Below are 16,766 nucleotides of genomic sequence, written 5' to 3'. Positions count from 1 at the left end.
TTACTGAGTCACTGTTTCGGTTTTATACAGTGCATATCTCTGGCTAGTGTAAAATGCACTAAGAACCAAATTTAAAAACCATCTGCACCTCCTGTTTCCGTCTAAGACGTTATTTATGTTTTTGGCTTTGTACCCTGAGCTAAATACAGAATGTGTAAAGACTGTTAATTAACCCTTTGAGACATGAGTTTCCCATCAATGTGTGGAACAGGAACATGTTTTTAATTAGGTAGTAAAACTCTCAGGATTTATACGTGCTCAAAATTTGCTCCATAATGAAACCAAAGGGAGTACTTGTTAAATGAATTAAGGGGAGGGGGGAAAGACGGATGGGACTGTGTTTAAATAAAGCTAAATTTGTATCATACTTCACCAAAGCCAGGAAACAAATTTAAGTCCAGTGATCCATTATTAATCCAAGATATCTTATTGAAAATGATCAGTGGTATATACAGATTTTATTGCTGGAAGAGACAGTCTCTTAATATTTATCCTTTCTCTTTTCTCTAACATTTTTGATAAGGTCTGTTCATAGCCTTTGGAATTCACCAGGATGCCCTGTGTTCCCCCCATGCAGCAGATCAGACAGTCAATTGAAGAAGGAGCTCTGTTTAAAGCTGAACTTGGCCCAAGTTCAGTGAAATGCTTGAGCATTTGTCTAACCTAAAGCAAGTGAATAGTCCTGTTGAAACCAATGGAATCAGTTGCATGCCTAACATTAGCCGCACACTTAAATGCATTAGTGAATTGTGGCCCAAAGAAACTGTGGCTGTTTAATGGTAAAATGGAACATTGGTTTTGCGATGTGCCATAACATGAAAACAACAGAATAGTTTGATGGGAATATAATCTTACCTGTAGTGTTATTTCAATCCTTAGTTAAATTTTATAGAGAGATTTTAATATTGATACATGCAATAAAACATGCTATAAATAAAGTTACCAAAGCACAGAGCTTGTGCTCTTGTTCTGTTGTATTTGCCACTCAGTCATTTCAATTTTAAATCAGAAATTCCAGGAATGCCTAATTCAAGCAAAGGTCTTAAGGGTCTGGAAAATACCATGTTTCAAATAAAAGCTTGTTTAAGTTCCACAAGCATAAGGGAGGGAAAGCAGTTCAAACTGGTAAGCCTATTTGTTTTTCTTTGTGTATATTTAACTTAGAATTAAGCACAATATATTTCTTTCTTTCTTTCTTTTTTAGAGGATTTTTATGGAATCCTTCACACTCTTATATCGTATCTTTGAGTGCTATGTTTCAGTCTAAGTGATTTTTCATGGAAAAGTGATAAAACACTAAAAATAGTTCAAAGTACATTTCTCCAGAGCAGCTGAAAAGAGCTCCAGCTGTGTAACTGTTGGTCCAGAGGAGCTCTGTGGGCTTTCTGTTTGGTACAGTGCCATTTTTACTCTTCCCTGGAGAAAATTTCCTTCCACCTTCCCATGTCTTTTGTAATGATCCTGGTCAGAAGCAAGGCCTGATCCTTATGTGGCTTCATAGGAAAACAGTCATGCTTAGAGAAGGTTTGCGGGTCCAGAGCCTGTAAAAATTAACAGAATATAACCTGAAATTCACAAAACAGCTTGGTCATTATCCTGTTCCTAATGCAGTTATTTGCAGCTATGCTAACTAGATATAAAATGATGGTATTCATATTTTGTCGAACTTTTTATTTCATCCAAGAATTGATGTAAATGATCACCCAAGTTGAAAAACAATGGAAAGGCAGGTTCATTCAAAAATACTATTGTTTATACTTCTGTATTAAATAAGATCCTCACATATTAGGCAGCTCTGTATATGTCCACCTAAGGCCTTCAGACCCTCAGTCTGTTCTGTGCAACACCTGAGACCTTCAAGTGCACAGAACTGGTGCTGCACTCCTGCACTGAAAGATCTGCACTTGGGTATGAATAAATGAGTAACGGGTTGGAAATTCAGATAATACCACTCTTATATTAAGATAATCACCTACTTTGATAACTTCATCACCTCAGAGTTTCTTTCTGCTTTGCTTTCTGCTTCCTGCCTTCTACTATACTTCATATCGCTTTGATGAGATAGCAGATCTGGTGACTCACATCCCTTTTTTCCCCCTTTTGGCTGCTTCTTTCACCTGATGCTCAGACTTGCAGTCCCGTTGGCCTTATCTGTTTTTCCTCTAATCCCCTGATGAACTGAATCAGTGTGGTTTTTGTTGTTGTTGTTATTGTTTGTTTGTTTATTTGTTTTTCCTAGGCTACTGTTCTGCTAATTGAGTATTCTGGGTCTTTTCTCAGAGGACTGAATGAATATGCCATCATTAGGACTCCTAAGGAATGTGCTAATAAAAACAAGAATTTAACACGTCTTGGTACGATTTTCAATAAACAGTTCTCTGATGCTTTGTACAGATATTTCTATTCTTGCTATAAATATCAAGACTTTAATAGAGGTGATTCTCTATGAGGAACACCTGAGTTTTAGTAGCATAATAATTGAGTGCTTGAAACACCTTCAGCCTTACCCCCCCCCCCCCCCCCCCCCCCCGCTTCCAGTATCCTTTACTTTGCATAGTCATTTACACTTGCTGAAAGTGAGTGCAAAGTGGATGCAAAATGCTACCTCATCAACTGGTAATGTTTTGCACAGGTGTAAATGACTATACAAGCTGCAATGCTGTGCTAAAATCAGGCTTCTTATCTTGGTTGATTGGAGGTAAAGCCATTATACTTTTAAAAAGACCTCTTGCAGACTACTCCTCTTTCTTTAAATTCAAGAGTTTCTTATGTTACTCTAGTGCTTGCAGTAAGTTAGTAGTAAAGCTAAAGGTCAAGAGGAAGAATGAAAAGAAGGTAAGATATACTCTATAGGTTTTATATGATCTTTTATATTCATTTTAAATAAGCAGGAATAGCTGGAAACTTTATAGTAGAAAGGGAGATTATAGATCAGTATTCTTCATTGTATTACTCTTGTTTATAAGCTAGAAATCTGAAGCTTCTTGCTAGGTTTTGTGGCATAATGGGAAGCAGTGCTGTACAGCTCTTTACTAAAGGACATTGATTATTCTCTCTTCTCTTTGTTATTTTTCATGCTGGAAAATCAGAGGTGGCAGCAGAACTGAAATCTGACAGTTTGTGGCTTTTGGGGCCTGGCAATGAATGAGCAAAACAAATAATGCTGCTTTTGATTTTCATTTTTTTGTTTGTTTTTGTTGAGAAATCTGGTATCAACACACAAGTGCATGATCCCATTTTTGCAATGACTTTTTGGTCTATGGCTGGGCTAAAAGATTTTGGTGAGAGTATAAGTAGACTATAGCAGTATACTGCTGTGGTCGGTTGAACTCTGTGGGCAGTACAACATCCTGACTTTGTTTCTCCTGTCTTACCATATGCCTGTGTTCTTATGCATTTCATGTGTATTGTGTTCACATACCTATGCTATTAATGTAAGTTGTTTCCTATTACTAATTATTTTCTTGCATTCAATTTGTTGAGATCAAAGCACTTTAATATGACACAAATACTCTGTGGAGTTGGAAGGAGACAGTAATTCTCTATTCTATCACATTTAAAAAAAAATCCTACGGAAGTTATGTAAAAAGTTATGTAGAAATGTATTGTGTAGAAAGGTCACCTTTGAACATTGTTGTATAAAATCAGAGGTTATGTAGAGCACAAGCATCTGGGATAATTGGGACTTAAAAAGATGATTAAGCACTGGAGCAGTTGAACTGAGATGCAGTAAAATATTCCATCCTTGGAGTCTGGGTAATTAAAACTTTACTAGTATTTATTGGTCTAATCTAACTCTTAAGCTGGCTGTGCTTTGACTGGGGACATGAAGCAGATGAACAGATGTCTGTCCTTGTCTCTGTTCTTGTGTTTCTATTTTTTCTGAGACATGCTGTGCTTTTAAGTCATGGGTTCGTCTTTTTTGGGGGGGTCAGAGGAGTATGGTTTATAAGCTTTGATACCCAGGCAGTGATGATTCTTCAGTGGCATGTATTAAATGACCTCAGCAGGTGAAACTGTGCTGACGCCTCTATGCTACAGTATGTAGCTGCTATATTTTGATGGTGCTGTCATGCAAGAGGCCAAGGACTAAAGCTAGACATAACGGAGGCCTCTAAGTAATTCTGAAACTGGACTATCTGATGCATGTGAGTGGCTGAATGCTTCCCCAGCCTACCTTATTCAGTAAAAGTCCTCTCCCCACCTGTTGCTTTCGTTGCTTGCTAGGACTGTATTCATCTACAGAATAAATATTCTACTATTGAAAATTCTTCATCCCAAACTATGTTCTTTTGTTTCTGTTTTGTTGTTGTTGTTTTTTATGGAGATTATGTAATTATATAATATTTCATTAACTCAATGAAGATCGCGTGTACCAGATTTGCTTGAAAAATATTTGTTGCGGAGAAGGTAAAGCTGGTATGTTGCGTTTCTTGTAACAGCTGAATCAGTAGGTTGTTTGAAACAGTTTCCAAAGAAAATGAATTATTATAATGATATCTGGGATAACATGCCATTCACTACTGTTTCAATGTGTTTTATTTTTGTGTCTGTACAACAGAAAAATAATTCAAAATAGGTCACTCATTATGTGAAATTAGTCTTCCAGTAAAGTGCTCACGGGCATTTGAATTACCTGATAGGCCAAAGATGTCTAAGAACTAAGTGTGGGCTATGCTTCTTATAGATCTCCAAGATAAACTACAGGTAGGGTTCGTGCATGCAGTGGTGCATGGAGAAGCTAAGTCTACAGCAGGAAACTTAACTGCTCCTGCTCATGGCCTTGAGCGCTCTTCTGCAGGTGCCCTAAGTTCTTCTAATTGCTACCATGGATTTGATCAGTGCCTGCTGGCAGTCTCCTAGGAAGTCCTTGGGCAAGCTCCAAGGAACAGCATAGGTCAGGTACAACACCCAGCAGACAGTGAGACAGCCGGACACAAGAAGGGTCGGAGGACAGTTCAGCTATATGGAATGAATGTGATCTGTGACCTGCCACTTGCCCCTAGGGCCTTCAGTGCCCTTGAGGCTCCTCCAGTAAGTAGAACAAGGTTAGACAAAGCACTTTAGATCTTGCTCTGTAAAATAAATTTACACTTGAAAACTCTTCAGCATGAGCTAAATTTTCCTTCAGTTGTCCTCGCTCCTTTGAGGCCAGTGATGTGCTACAGATGCCTGGCAGCATAGCTGCGTCCATCTGCATGCAAATAGGTATGATTCCACAGTAATCCCAGCAGAACTATCTAATAAAGACACAGTTGTACTGTCAAACTATTTTTTAACATTATTGCTTGTTCAGTTTGTTCAAAACAATGAACAGCTTTATAAGTTGTGTCCACACTCTCTTTTAGCATGCCAGGTTCCTGTACCAACAGAGTGCTGCAGATCAGGATGCAGCCCTGCACAGAGCGTCACCCAAAGATTAAAATGGTACAACTGGCCTACAAGGTAGCTTGCCTGTGAGCTCTGTTATCCTACTATCCAACCCCTGGCAGATTCTACAAGCAAACATTCATTACCCCTGCAAGCTCTCTGTGTAGATTTTTTTTTTCATGCTTATTTCTCCTATACAAGCAGGAGCATGTTGTATATTGACTCAGTTGCTGGAGTGAAACTGCATTTGAACTTTTTTTCCAATCCAAACGTGAAAACATAGCTAACTGAAAACTCAGTTCTCGTTCTAAAGGAAAAGAAGCTGCAGTTATGCCTTTTTTTTTTTCCCCCTCTCTTGCCAAAAAGATCTGCAAATACCCATGTGGGAGAGGAACTGTAAAGTTTCCCATTTAATCATTAATAGGAACTGTTTTTGGTGGTGGCTGGTACAACACTGAAAAATGACAAATTTATTTTTGCATTCTTTAACCAAATTCATCTCTGGGATAAGGAGACTGAAATTCCACTGAAGATGGTGCCCGTTTGTAGGAGTGTTTTTACTCTAACCATAATGAGAAAAGTACTTTGGTTGCCCAAACCTTAGCACACAGGCAGAGATATCTTACTTCAGACTGAAAGTCAGTGTCTCCTTTGAAGATGATTCATCAAAGCACTTCTCTTTGCCAGAGGCCATAACGAATCCTCCTCATTATCTATGAGACAAAGGATGTATCAGGGAAGGTCATTACTGACCAAGTTGTTGAGGCATCCATCCAATTCTGTGCACCTACTCCACCATGCAAGCTACTATTGATTTTTGACTTATCAGAGTGGGTTCTCAGAATGGGTTTTAATGCCAAAAATTTGGTGAACTTGCTCTGCTAATGCCTAGGGAGTAGAAGCATGGAAGTGTGTATATGATTTGATGAAGTATATAAGATACGTGTTGTTTGTGAAGGCTTGTGGATATGGGAGGAGGTGCTAGATTCATGGCTTATTTATCCTTCTCTACTCCTGATGTCTCAGAAACACTCATTAATTATTCTTGCCTCACAGGTGACTCTTTTCCAAAAATAACCCTAGTAGACCAGAGAGATATCTGAAGCTTTAAGGAAATTTTGCATCCGTACATGAACTGCTTAGCTATATCATGCCTTAGAGTAGAAGTATTGTGCTTGTAGTTCATCAGCATTCAAGAGGATGTTAGGAAAGAAACAGGTTCTCAGAGAAGAGACGCTTCTGTCCATCAGTCTTGAGCTGACAGCAGGACTAAAAACACTCTGTTGTCAGTGCACGCCCTGTTTTGAGCAGCAACCTGGTAGTGAAAGAAAGTATTTCTTAGCTACCAGGCTATTCCACTGTCAAGAAATGCCCTCTGTTCCCTAACCCCTATAACAAGAGGATCAGTGAGGAAACTCCAAAGTAGCCTTTCAAAGCTGGAAGGTTTTCCTATAACGAAAAGTCTTCAGCTGCCCCTTTGGACAGTGTATAGACACTATGATGCCTCTAGAGCATTATCTGTTAAAACTGAAAGGCAGTGACAATTGCAACAAGGGTAACAGGCTTTGCTTTCCTTGTGGGTGCTTCTCCTCTGGTAGGCTTGCATTTTTTTGCACGAGAGTGAATCTAAGGAGGTATGTTCAGGAACCTCAGGTGGGACTTCAGCAATCCAGCTGATCTGTGTCTGCATTGCCACCTCTCCGAGGTGCTCACAGGTTGACTGGATCCATTAATAGCTTTTTTCTTGGAAGGAAGGTAAGGCAGAAGTCATGTATGGGGTAGGTTCAAGTACATGTAGTTTAGAGGTTCAGGACTGGGCATCAGGATGTGACAACACCTGAAACTTCAGCCAGCCATTTCCCTGCTGGCATATAGTAGCAAAAGGAAAGACTAGCATAGCTACAAGTTCTTGTCTTAGGACTTTTTGGCAGGAGGAGGGGGAAGCACGTCTATGAAAGTAAGGTATTCTGAGACAAGTAGTAAGAGTGTGTTAGCCCATTACATGAACTATACACATCTCATATTTCTATTTCCCTGGATTTGGAGTATTTGGATCTAATTTTTTGGCTTTGTCCAACTTTTTTCTTTAGTATTCTGGATTTGTGAAAGGATGGCAGAGAGAGCTAGCTCAATGTGTAGTCTGGCTGGGCTGCTTGTTGAAGGAGTGGCATATAATTCAGTAACAACATTTTACTAGACTCTCTTTTGAATTTGTTTCAGATATTTGTGGACAAAGATCTTGTGGGCAAGACTGCTCATTTTGTTAAGGCTGTCTCCCTCTCACGTCTTTTCTCTTCTGGATGGCAACACTATTCAGGTATCTTTGGCTAGGAGTATGGGTGACAGAACAGATTAAAAAGCTGTTTGTTAATTGTTGAATTTCATTCTTATGGAAGCAAAGTGAAAAGCTATGGGTAAGTTTGCTTTCACATCAATTTTCTTTAAGGATTAAGCTCACTCCTTTGAGTATAGAGGAGGAATATCACAAAAATAAATTATTAAAGTTTCTCTCTAATTTTCTCAAACTGTTTTTATAGTCTGAGTGTATGCAGATCAGGTCATAAAACCAAATTGTGGATCATTATACTTATGCTATATACAGATTATCTATAAGGCACACTCCTAAATGTGTTCTTTATATCTACAGTGTGATAAAATAGAATAAATGTAATCATAACCTGTGCTGCTTGAGTCTATGAAAGTAAACAGAACCTAGAGACATCCCAAAAGGCATGTGCAGATGAAAATGCAGATGAACTTGGACCTTGCCGTACCCACTCTTTTATCACCCTGCTTTTCTTTCACGGGTGCCAAAAATAACGTAACATTTTCCATGAGTCTGAAAGCAGATTTTTTTTTTCTGGATTTGTGATTAATTTATAGCCATAGTTAGATGGCAGAAAAGGCTGTCTGTGAGACACATGCTAACTGAGCTGTTTTTCTGTACACACACATGTACGTTCACACGTTCCCTGTATAAAGCTGCATTTGTAAATGTGTACGGAAAGTGCATGCACACACATACTCACCTATAATAACTGACGTAATACTTACCTTGGCAAGACAGGATAATAAGATATTATCCTTTTGACAGAGTCAGCATAGTGGACATTCTAGGTCCACTTTTATTGCAAGTTTCTGTTTTAGAGTAGACCTAGTGCAATTTATCTACTGTGTAAAAGCACAAGTTGTGGGACCTGGAGGAACCTATTGAATGGATCCTTCATTCCTTTTGATTTGCCTTCAATCAGTGGCCCTGATTTGAGGTCTAATGGGAACTCCACTCCTGAAGTCGTAACTTACATCAAGCCAATGAACACAGATTATAAGGCTAGAATAAGACAGAAACAATGGTATAAAGAGCTATTTTTGCATTTACCAAACCAGGAACCCTATTTGTGCTCTGTTTGCCCAGACCTACTAAAAGTGGCCATGGGAGGAAGATCTAGATTGGGTTAGAAGACCAGTCAGTATGCACAGACTTACTTAAATCAGACAAGTTATTTAATTACATTATTCACTGGTAAAAAATCACTTCACTTAGGTGGAAAATGACTGAGATGCATGTGTACCTTATGAGACGGGATAATAGCTTGAATACTGGAGAATGCTAACTAGAAGTCTCTTTCTGTGGCTCAGTCTTCATAGCTGGACAGTGTTTCTCATGATATACTGTCTGTAAGATTTCCGTCATCCACTACTTATGATTCAGCTAAAGGGATGACTGTGGAGGTCACTGGAGGTGAAATCTAGTATGGAGCCAGCCCACGGAGGCGAACAGAAAGACATCCAATCTATACTTTTCCATGAATCTTTGTGGCATCTCAGCAAGGCACAAAATATTGTTGAACTCACCCCAGATAAATCGTTGCTTCTTGACAGCTGAAATATCTTGACTTGTATTCATCTAAAACTGCATATGTTAAAATTTTCCCAGTGGACAGTCAAATATAATATGTCCTGTAAATAATAGGTGTTTAAATGGAGAACTGCCTCTCAGGTACTGTAACTTTCCACATATTCTATGTAGGTCTTTCTGCATGACTTATTTAAATCAGTATTACACATTCTTTCTATCACAGAGTCGTCTAGGTTGGAAGAGACCTCCAAGACCACATAGTCCAACCTCTGACCTAATACTAACAAGTCCTCCACTAAACCATATCACTAAGCTCAACATCTAAACGTCTCTTAAAGACCTCCAGGGATGGTGACTCAACCACTTCCCTGGGCAGCCCATTCCAATGCCTAACAACTCTTTCAGTAAAGAAGTTCTTCCTAACATCCAACCTAAACCTCCCCTGGCGCAACTTCAGTCCATTCCCCCTTGTCCTGTCACCAGGCACGTGGGAGAATCAGTTAAAGTAAACAATGCAAAGAAATCACTGAAAGATTAAAGAACTTTTTTTTATTGATCATGCTCATTTAGGTCTTCTACTGTCCTCCTCACATGGTACCAACTGTTTGCTTGACTATATTTTAAATATGATACATCCCAATAAAGGCACAAATACTATTATATATGCTTATAAGGATATCTTTCCTCCTGATTTAATGCTGTCTGTAGGCCAAACTGTATCATTTCAACAGTATTGAACACTTACTAATAGAAATACTTGGAAGATTTAGTGAGGTTGGTCATGTGAGTTACAGCCATGAAGACAGGAGAAAAATAAAACTTTTATAACTATACTTTCCTGTTCTTTTTCTATTAAGTGAAATCTAAATGCAAATCCTGAAGGGGGATGCCTACTTTCACCCTTGAATTTGACTCCTTGACCCAAGGCATGCTCTTTTTTATATTTTTTTTTTCTTAATGGCTTAAGTTGATTAAACCTCTTGTTCCTCTAAATATAGAGAGCTTACAAAATAAGATTTTTTTTTGTTTTGTCTTTGCAATTTTTATTTTTTAAGACCACCTCTGGCATCAAATCTCTGCTTTTAAAAGTTTGATTGTTATGGTTTGGCAAACCACAAGCAGGTCTATTTGGACAAAAATAACTTTTTTTTTAATAAGGAAATGAGCTGAACTAAAATTAATATAAATAAGTGTGTATGCAAAAATAGAGCTATTGTTGCTTTAAGTCTCTTCAGTACTCTAGTTTGGACACTTAATCTTTCTGGCCAGTTTTTGATGGCTCACATCTTGGCTGAAAAAGACCTAGAGCCCAGGTTCCTACTTTCCAGGGTAATGCTCCAACCACAGAGTTATTGCATTAAACACGGCTTAGGGTACCAAATGTCATTTAAAAGGACAACCTCTCCTTGACTGTTCAAAAAGCAAGGCGGCATCTTTTGTGAAGAGATGTCCCAGGCTACTGATCTCAAACAGGGAGAGATACCTCCCTGCAGCAAGGAGCAAAGGGCTCATACCCTGGGGAAGACAGTGTCTGCAGCAATGCCTCACATTCAGCGTTTTCTGTAGGGCCATTTCAAGAAGCTGCATGCTAAACACACTTATGTGAGTTGTGCCTTCTTGTGCAAAGGCTGCTTGGGTTCATGTACTAAGGCTCCTAATTCTCATTAACCGTATAGAAATCTGAGACACCTACAGCCTCTGGATGCCACAGGCAGGTAGGCAATATGCCATTTTATTTTAATTGGATCTGGCTATAAATGACCCTGGAATGTGCACTCAACTGATTTGTGATCTATGTTTCCAAGAAAATCCTAGCCATGATGAAGCATTTGCAGGGTCAACCTCATCATTTAGCAGTGAATATATTCAAACTGAAACAGTTCTAACAACTGTCTTTAATCTTCTGCCTTGACAAGATTTTCTTGTAGAATCTGCTCTGATGGAATGTGAAGATTTCTTTACAAATGTATCTCTCTGTAACCATCAACATTTTCTCATAGAAGGGAAGAGAAAGAATATTGTCAAGAAGCAATAATTCCTAGATTATTTCTTAAGTGTCTAGAGAATAAAGATCAAATGCTGCCAAGTGTACACATGACAGATAAATGAGAGTATAACACCAGCATCCTCCTTTGTCATGGAAATCATGTTGGTTTCCTGTTAAGAAAATGAAAAGCAGATGTTAAAAAATAGAAATAAAACATAGCCAGTGGTTTGCATACTCATGCTATATTGGGACAGCCTGGGTTATAAAATGGTGAATACTGGGGGGAAGAAGGTTGGTTTTTAATTTTATTTTGTTTTCACTCTATTTTAGAGCTGCCATTCATTTTTCTCTGTCAAAATAGGATCTGCCATCTTCAGCTGGTTTTGTGATAGGGAATAATGATGGGGATGCTCTCTTAGATGAGTAAGCCCACAGTGATGCTGCAAATGCTGGGCTTTTCTATCTTTACACAGTACTTCTGTCACAAGTAAGAACTTGATTTGGGCAGAACTATTTTTTTTTCCCCTTGGATTACCTCTAGCTGGCAGCCTACGCTTGCGATCCCACATCAGCTTCTTGAGAAATAAATCAGTCCTGACTCTCCTTGTAATGTCACTTCAAGGTGCAAGGCAGGGAGGGGGAAGGAATTAAAGCCTTCAAGGAGAGGAAAGCAGGATGATGAATTCAGGATGCCTTTTCAATGGAAAAGCTTCTAACAAAAAAAAAAAAAGAGAGAGAATACAGAATACATGAAACTGTTTTCTGACCAGACTCTCTTCAGACCCATACAGCTCCCCACCCTCCATGGGAGTTTTGCATGTATCAAGGAGGGAGCAAAGTAGTAGAGGCAATTAAGTGATAGGGTGTCACAGGAAAAGGCATGGTGAAAATGTGATTATTTACAAAGCTGCTTGCTCTGGTAGTTTCATAAAACACACCTCTCTCTTCTGTGAGCGTTTGAAACTGAGATTTAGGATATGCCAACTGTGGTGAGAAAGGCCTGATTTTTTTCTGTCATTTTTTCAGATGACTTTCCTGATTCTTGGTTGGTCTGCAGACTTTTTTAATGACCTGTTGCTGCAGTGCTACTTCCTGTTTGTACAATATATTGACATTTGAAATTTGAAAGACTGCCCTGTCTTCCTTGTAATTGATATTAAACATATATATATATACATATTATACATTTATGTGTATGTAGAAACACTCCTGACAGGAAATGGGCAGGGTTGCAGGAGGCCTCAGTTTTAGCTATTGGAGCCATCCACCAGGTAGGGAGAAGGAGCTTCTTCCAGAGATGGAAAGGGCGATTCGGGGATCTAAGCAGGGGAAAAAAGTAAGATTTTGGATGCACCCTACCACTCCTTTGGGAGCGCTGGCTGTGACGTTGCAGGTCGTACTGTGTGAATGTACTTCAGCCATCCATCGTGGTGTGACTGCTCCTTGTCCATGCTGCGCAAGCAGAGCTCATGTGGCAGGCAGTTGCTGAGTAGCCCCCGTGAGGGCACGCGTACGCACTCACTTCAGAGCTCAAACTGCTGCTGCTGCTTTTTAAGCAGCTAAATGTATTCGGACTGAGTGTCCCTCAGATCAAGGCAGGCAATGTGAAGTACAGTCATATTTCCAACATAAATAACTGAAATTTTCAAAACTTGCAAGTTGAAAATACTTTTTTTTTGACAAATTCTCATGCTGTTATATTTGTGTAGTTTCTGTCTCTATCCAAAGTTCCTTTATCTTTGCCTTTTTATTTCTCTGTTTGCATTTTTTTCTTCCCTTTATCTAACTACTCATTGCAGGTGTGTGTGTATATATATTTTTACATACAAAAATCTGTAATGCTGGTGATCTGGCTTTAATTTCAGTGAGTCTTGAGATCAGAAGGTAGACAGCTCACTAATAGCTTCAGCAATGAAGTAGCTTAAGTTCATAAGGTATGGATGGGTAAATAGGTGAGAGATTTTAAAACCACATGCAGTCTACTTTGCTATGAAGCACAATCCAAACTGCTTTATTTGCCCTGAGAAATCTGTTTTTGTGCATATTCACAGAGATGGGTAACCTAGGCATGTACTGCCCTTCAATTCTACTTCATCTCTTCCTCACTCGTCACAGGTCTCTAATCCATGTAGTGAGGACAGGCAAGTGCCAGATTCCTGGATGTGATTAAAAGGTCACATCCTTTTGCAGTGGTTGCTATTCCACTTCTAGCCTCAGGATTGCAGGGGAGAGCAAGTCTTGAAATGTTCAAGGGCATTTTTTTTTGTGAGTATCCAGCGATACTTATCTGAATCATCTGATGCTCTGCTGTCTACAAAACTGTATTAAAGAAGAAAATCATTGCTTTGGGATATGTTACAACATTAAAGTTACACTTCAACAGAAATATGTCATGATTTGTTGTGGGACTTTGTTTCCACATCCATCCCAGGTAGAAACTGAAGAAAAGGAGATATATGAAAATGTGTAGGCTATTGCTTGTACTATCTGGTGACTGAAGTGAAATTATGCTTGTGGTATATGGAATAAATTATTCAAGCACCTAGAATGGTTCAGGGGGGTAGATTTATCTTTCTGTTGTAGGTGGCATTGAAAGAACCCCTTGGTGGCAGTTGCTTCAGAAGAATAAACTGGAGAGGCTCAGAATTTACTTGCCTGGAGTAGTACATGGCTTTTCATGTCATATTTAATGCACTTTGAGACAGTAAAACAGAACCTGTTCCTCTGCTGACGCCAGCTCTGCACCGTGTCTATACCTAACCAGTGCATTGTAGCTCTGAGGACATCCATTTTGGCACACTTCATAGCTCCAAAATTCTTTGAGATGCAATTTTTGTGTTGCTGGTTCCTTTCACGCAGACAATATTGCCAAATGCAGCTGTGGGACTTTCAACACAGGAAGAAGAGATGGGTTTCCTATTGGGCTCCTGTCAGTGGAGCTCCTTAGTGGCTTGCAGGGTTCATTAACTAGGAGCTTAGCCTCTCTTCCAGGGAGCTGATGGCTGTTTTAGTCTTTCCCTTGCAGATTTAAAGGTGCACTGAATTTCTGGTTCTGAGTAGCAAGGGATATAAATATTTAAGTCCCCCAAATTTTACTAGACCTAAATGTTACTTTTAGGTAATCTCTTTAACACCCACTAACATCTTGTTTGTTTTTTTAAAAAGTCTTGCTGCAGTAATGTTTACCTCTGGAAAAGTTACTTATACAGGAGAAACGTTTTTTTGTTTGTTTTTTTCCCCAACTTGAGCAAAGTTACTGAGAGAATTCTTTACACCCAAGAAAACAATTAAACTCCCTTTATTTTTGCAGTAGAAAGGCTGTCTTCTAACATTAAGAAGAACAATACACCTTCTAGAAGGAGGCTGGGTTAAGTCTAATTTCAAGCGTCTTCCTGTGAGTTTTAAACCCTTTTCCTTGGAAGAGCTTTTTGCTGGTCGCTCGCTGAGGGGAGCAGGACCGTGAGCATGCTGTGAAGACAGGAAGGATCTGACCATCTCCTCCCGGCGCTGCAGTGCGGGACGCGTGGGGAAGTCTGGGGACAGCCGGGCAGGGCAGTGGGAACATCAGCATCGGCTTGCTGGTGCACACCGCTGTCTTCGGAGGTACTAGCCAGAAAGCCAAACGGGTTTGGACATGAGCAAACGCTAGCAGCCCTTGGTGCGTCTCCGTTTTCAGAGCCTGCGACTGAATCCTTGGCAAGAAGGTGGCGCTGGCACTCTGAGATTGGGATTTCTTGCAGCTGGTGACTTCGGAGCCACAGGGGTACCTTTTAAACAATCTACAGGCTGCATCAAGTGGAAAAACAACTTCCCCGCAGCTGTTTTATGTTGTGATTTTTGTCGTTGTTGTTCCTTTTCTTTTTTTTTTCTTTTTTTTTTTTTTAAATGCTTGACACTTATAAATCCTGCTCCCTTGCAAATAAGGTCCCCTCTTCTCCTGTGAAATAAATGCTGCCTCAACTAGTTCATGTCTTACACCACCTTCATTGTATCCCAGCACTAACCAGCTCTGGGAAGCTTTTGGTTACAATGAGCTGCTTTGTATGGAGTGTGTGTGGCTTTGGTGGTGACCTCTGTGAGCAGGGGTTGGTTTTGGTATCGTGGAGGGTGCGGGGGGGCGACACCCATGTGGGTGTCAGCATGGGGTTTTGTACTTCTGCTGACTTTAGAACTCAGGGTGTGACTCCAAACTGCACTCTGTTCCCAAAGCTACTTTTTTTTTTTAATGCCTGCCTTTTGCATGTTTATGTTGAATTCCACGTGCCAGGCAGACAACTTTATCTACGTAATGTGTCCCCTTTTCTCTAGACTGCTTATGAAGCTTTAGAGTGTTAGTGAATTGAGCTCACTTTAACCTTGAACTTCAAGACATAAAATTCATTGTCCATTTCTTCCCAGCCTGCCCACCCCCTTAATTTTTGCATATAACCGACCATTTTGGTGAATACTGGCCATACATACTACAGGGCAAATGATGGTGGTTATTTTCAGTTTGCTTTAGGTGTGTGTCTGTGCATGGTGCACTTCAAATAAAAAAGATACACGCTCTCACGTGCAAGGAGCTTGAGTGTGTTAAATATCTACTCCTAGACTATTGCTTACGTACTCTTCTACATGTACTTAAAGTTTTCATGTACCTTGAATGAAGCACGAGATACAAAAGTGTTAAAGTCTGTATTGTCACCAACCATGCAAATGACCTATGTGTACTCATCTGTATTTTTTTCTAGACAACTTTCAAAAACTTATACTTGCATGTTTAATACTTTAGTTTTCTTAAATCTTATTTCATGAAGGTAGTCATTTAATAATAAAGCGCTATACTATTCACATATTTGCTTGTGCTACATAATCTATACTAAATTCTCTCTTAAGTTGTTGGGGAAGGCTGGGAGAGCTGGGGTAAAGATGGCATTTATGAACTCAATGCTGGGTTTGGCGATTCAGCCAAGCATTTCCTGCTAGTACAATGGTTACCCCAGTATGTCATTTGTGCAAAATGGGTAGATGGCTTTCTTCATAAGTGTTAAGTACAAAGGTTACTTTGTGATGCCATCTAATTGCTTAATCCCCAAGGAGTTCTACGAGCATTTATTTAATGTTAATTGCATGTGTACATGTTCTTAATTTCCAGCATGTCAAAGTTGCAATGAATGTATATAACGGAGGATGTCAAAGTGACACTCCATGGAAAGATGTAGTTAAAGCAGTGTTAAGTTACTCCTAAGTAGGATTAATTTATTAAAGTTCAAAGCTCCTCAGAGCATAGGAACAAGTATGTGATGGCTTGTTATTGTTTGAAAGTAACTTGTGGAGGGGAGTCACTCCAAAATTTCTGTGATGTAACTTAGTACATCGCAGTAAATGATGAACTTAAAGACTTAAAAAGTTAAGCAGAGCAAACAATTCAGTACAAGGCAAAGAACTTGGCTTGGCAGCCATTGCACAAAGCCTGCTTGGGCTGTTAATTAGCATTTGCATTGTAATAGAGCTGTGCAGTCCCAGACACTGTACAGAGCAGGGGCAGGGGGCTTCTCCAGAGCTTCTACT

The 16,766-nt window shown here is 39.5% G+C and overlaps 1 protein-coding gene and 1 long non-coding RNA gene across 2 annotated transcripts in view; one reads left to right on the top strand and one right to left on the bottom strand.

Annotated features, from left to right (window-relative positions):
• Window positions 1-484: 484 nt before the first annotated feature.
• LOC310896497 lies at window positions 485-2,504 on the bottom strand. Its single transcript, XR_014581551.1, has 2 exons — window positions 1,977-2,504; window positions 485-1,541 (listed from the first exon to the last, which is right to left on the bottom strand). It is a non-coding gene; the product is annotated as an uncharacterized lncRNA (long non-coding RNA).
• An 8-nt stretch (window positions 2,505-2,512) lies between these two features.
• Window positions 2,513-16,766, top strand: part of LOC310896494 (uncharacterized protein) — a 175,842-nt gene continuing 161,588 nt past the window's right edge. The window contains exons 1-2 of the transcript XR_014581539.1: window positions 2,513-2,835; window positions 14,527-16,050. The gene's annotated coding sequence lies outside the window, so the exon portion shown is untranslated. Of the gene's footprint in view, window positions 2,836-14,526 lie in introns of the transcript that reaches the window.

This window comes from Anser anser (genome assembly GCF_964211835.1).
Source record: "Anser anser genome assembly, chromosome: 3".
NCBI classification, from domain to species: domain Eukaryota; kingdom Metazoa; phylum Chordata; class Aves; order Anseriformes; family Anatidae; genus Anser; species Anser anser.
Note: the sequence above shows the minus strand (reverse complement) of the source record. Positions and strands in the feature narration are given on the sequence as shown.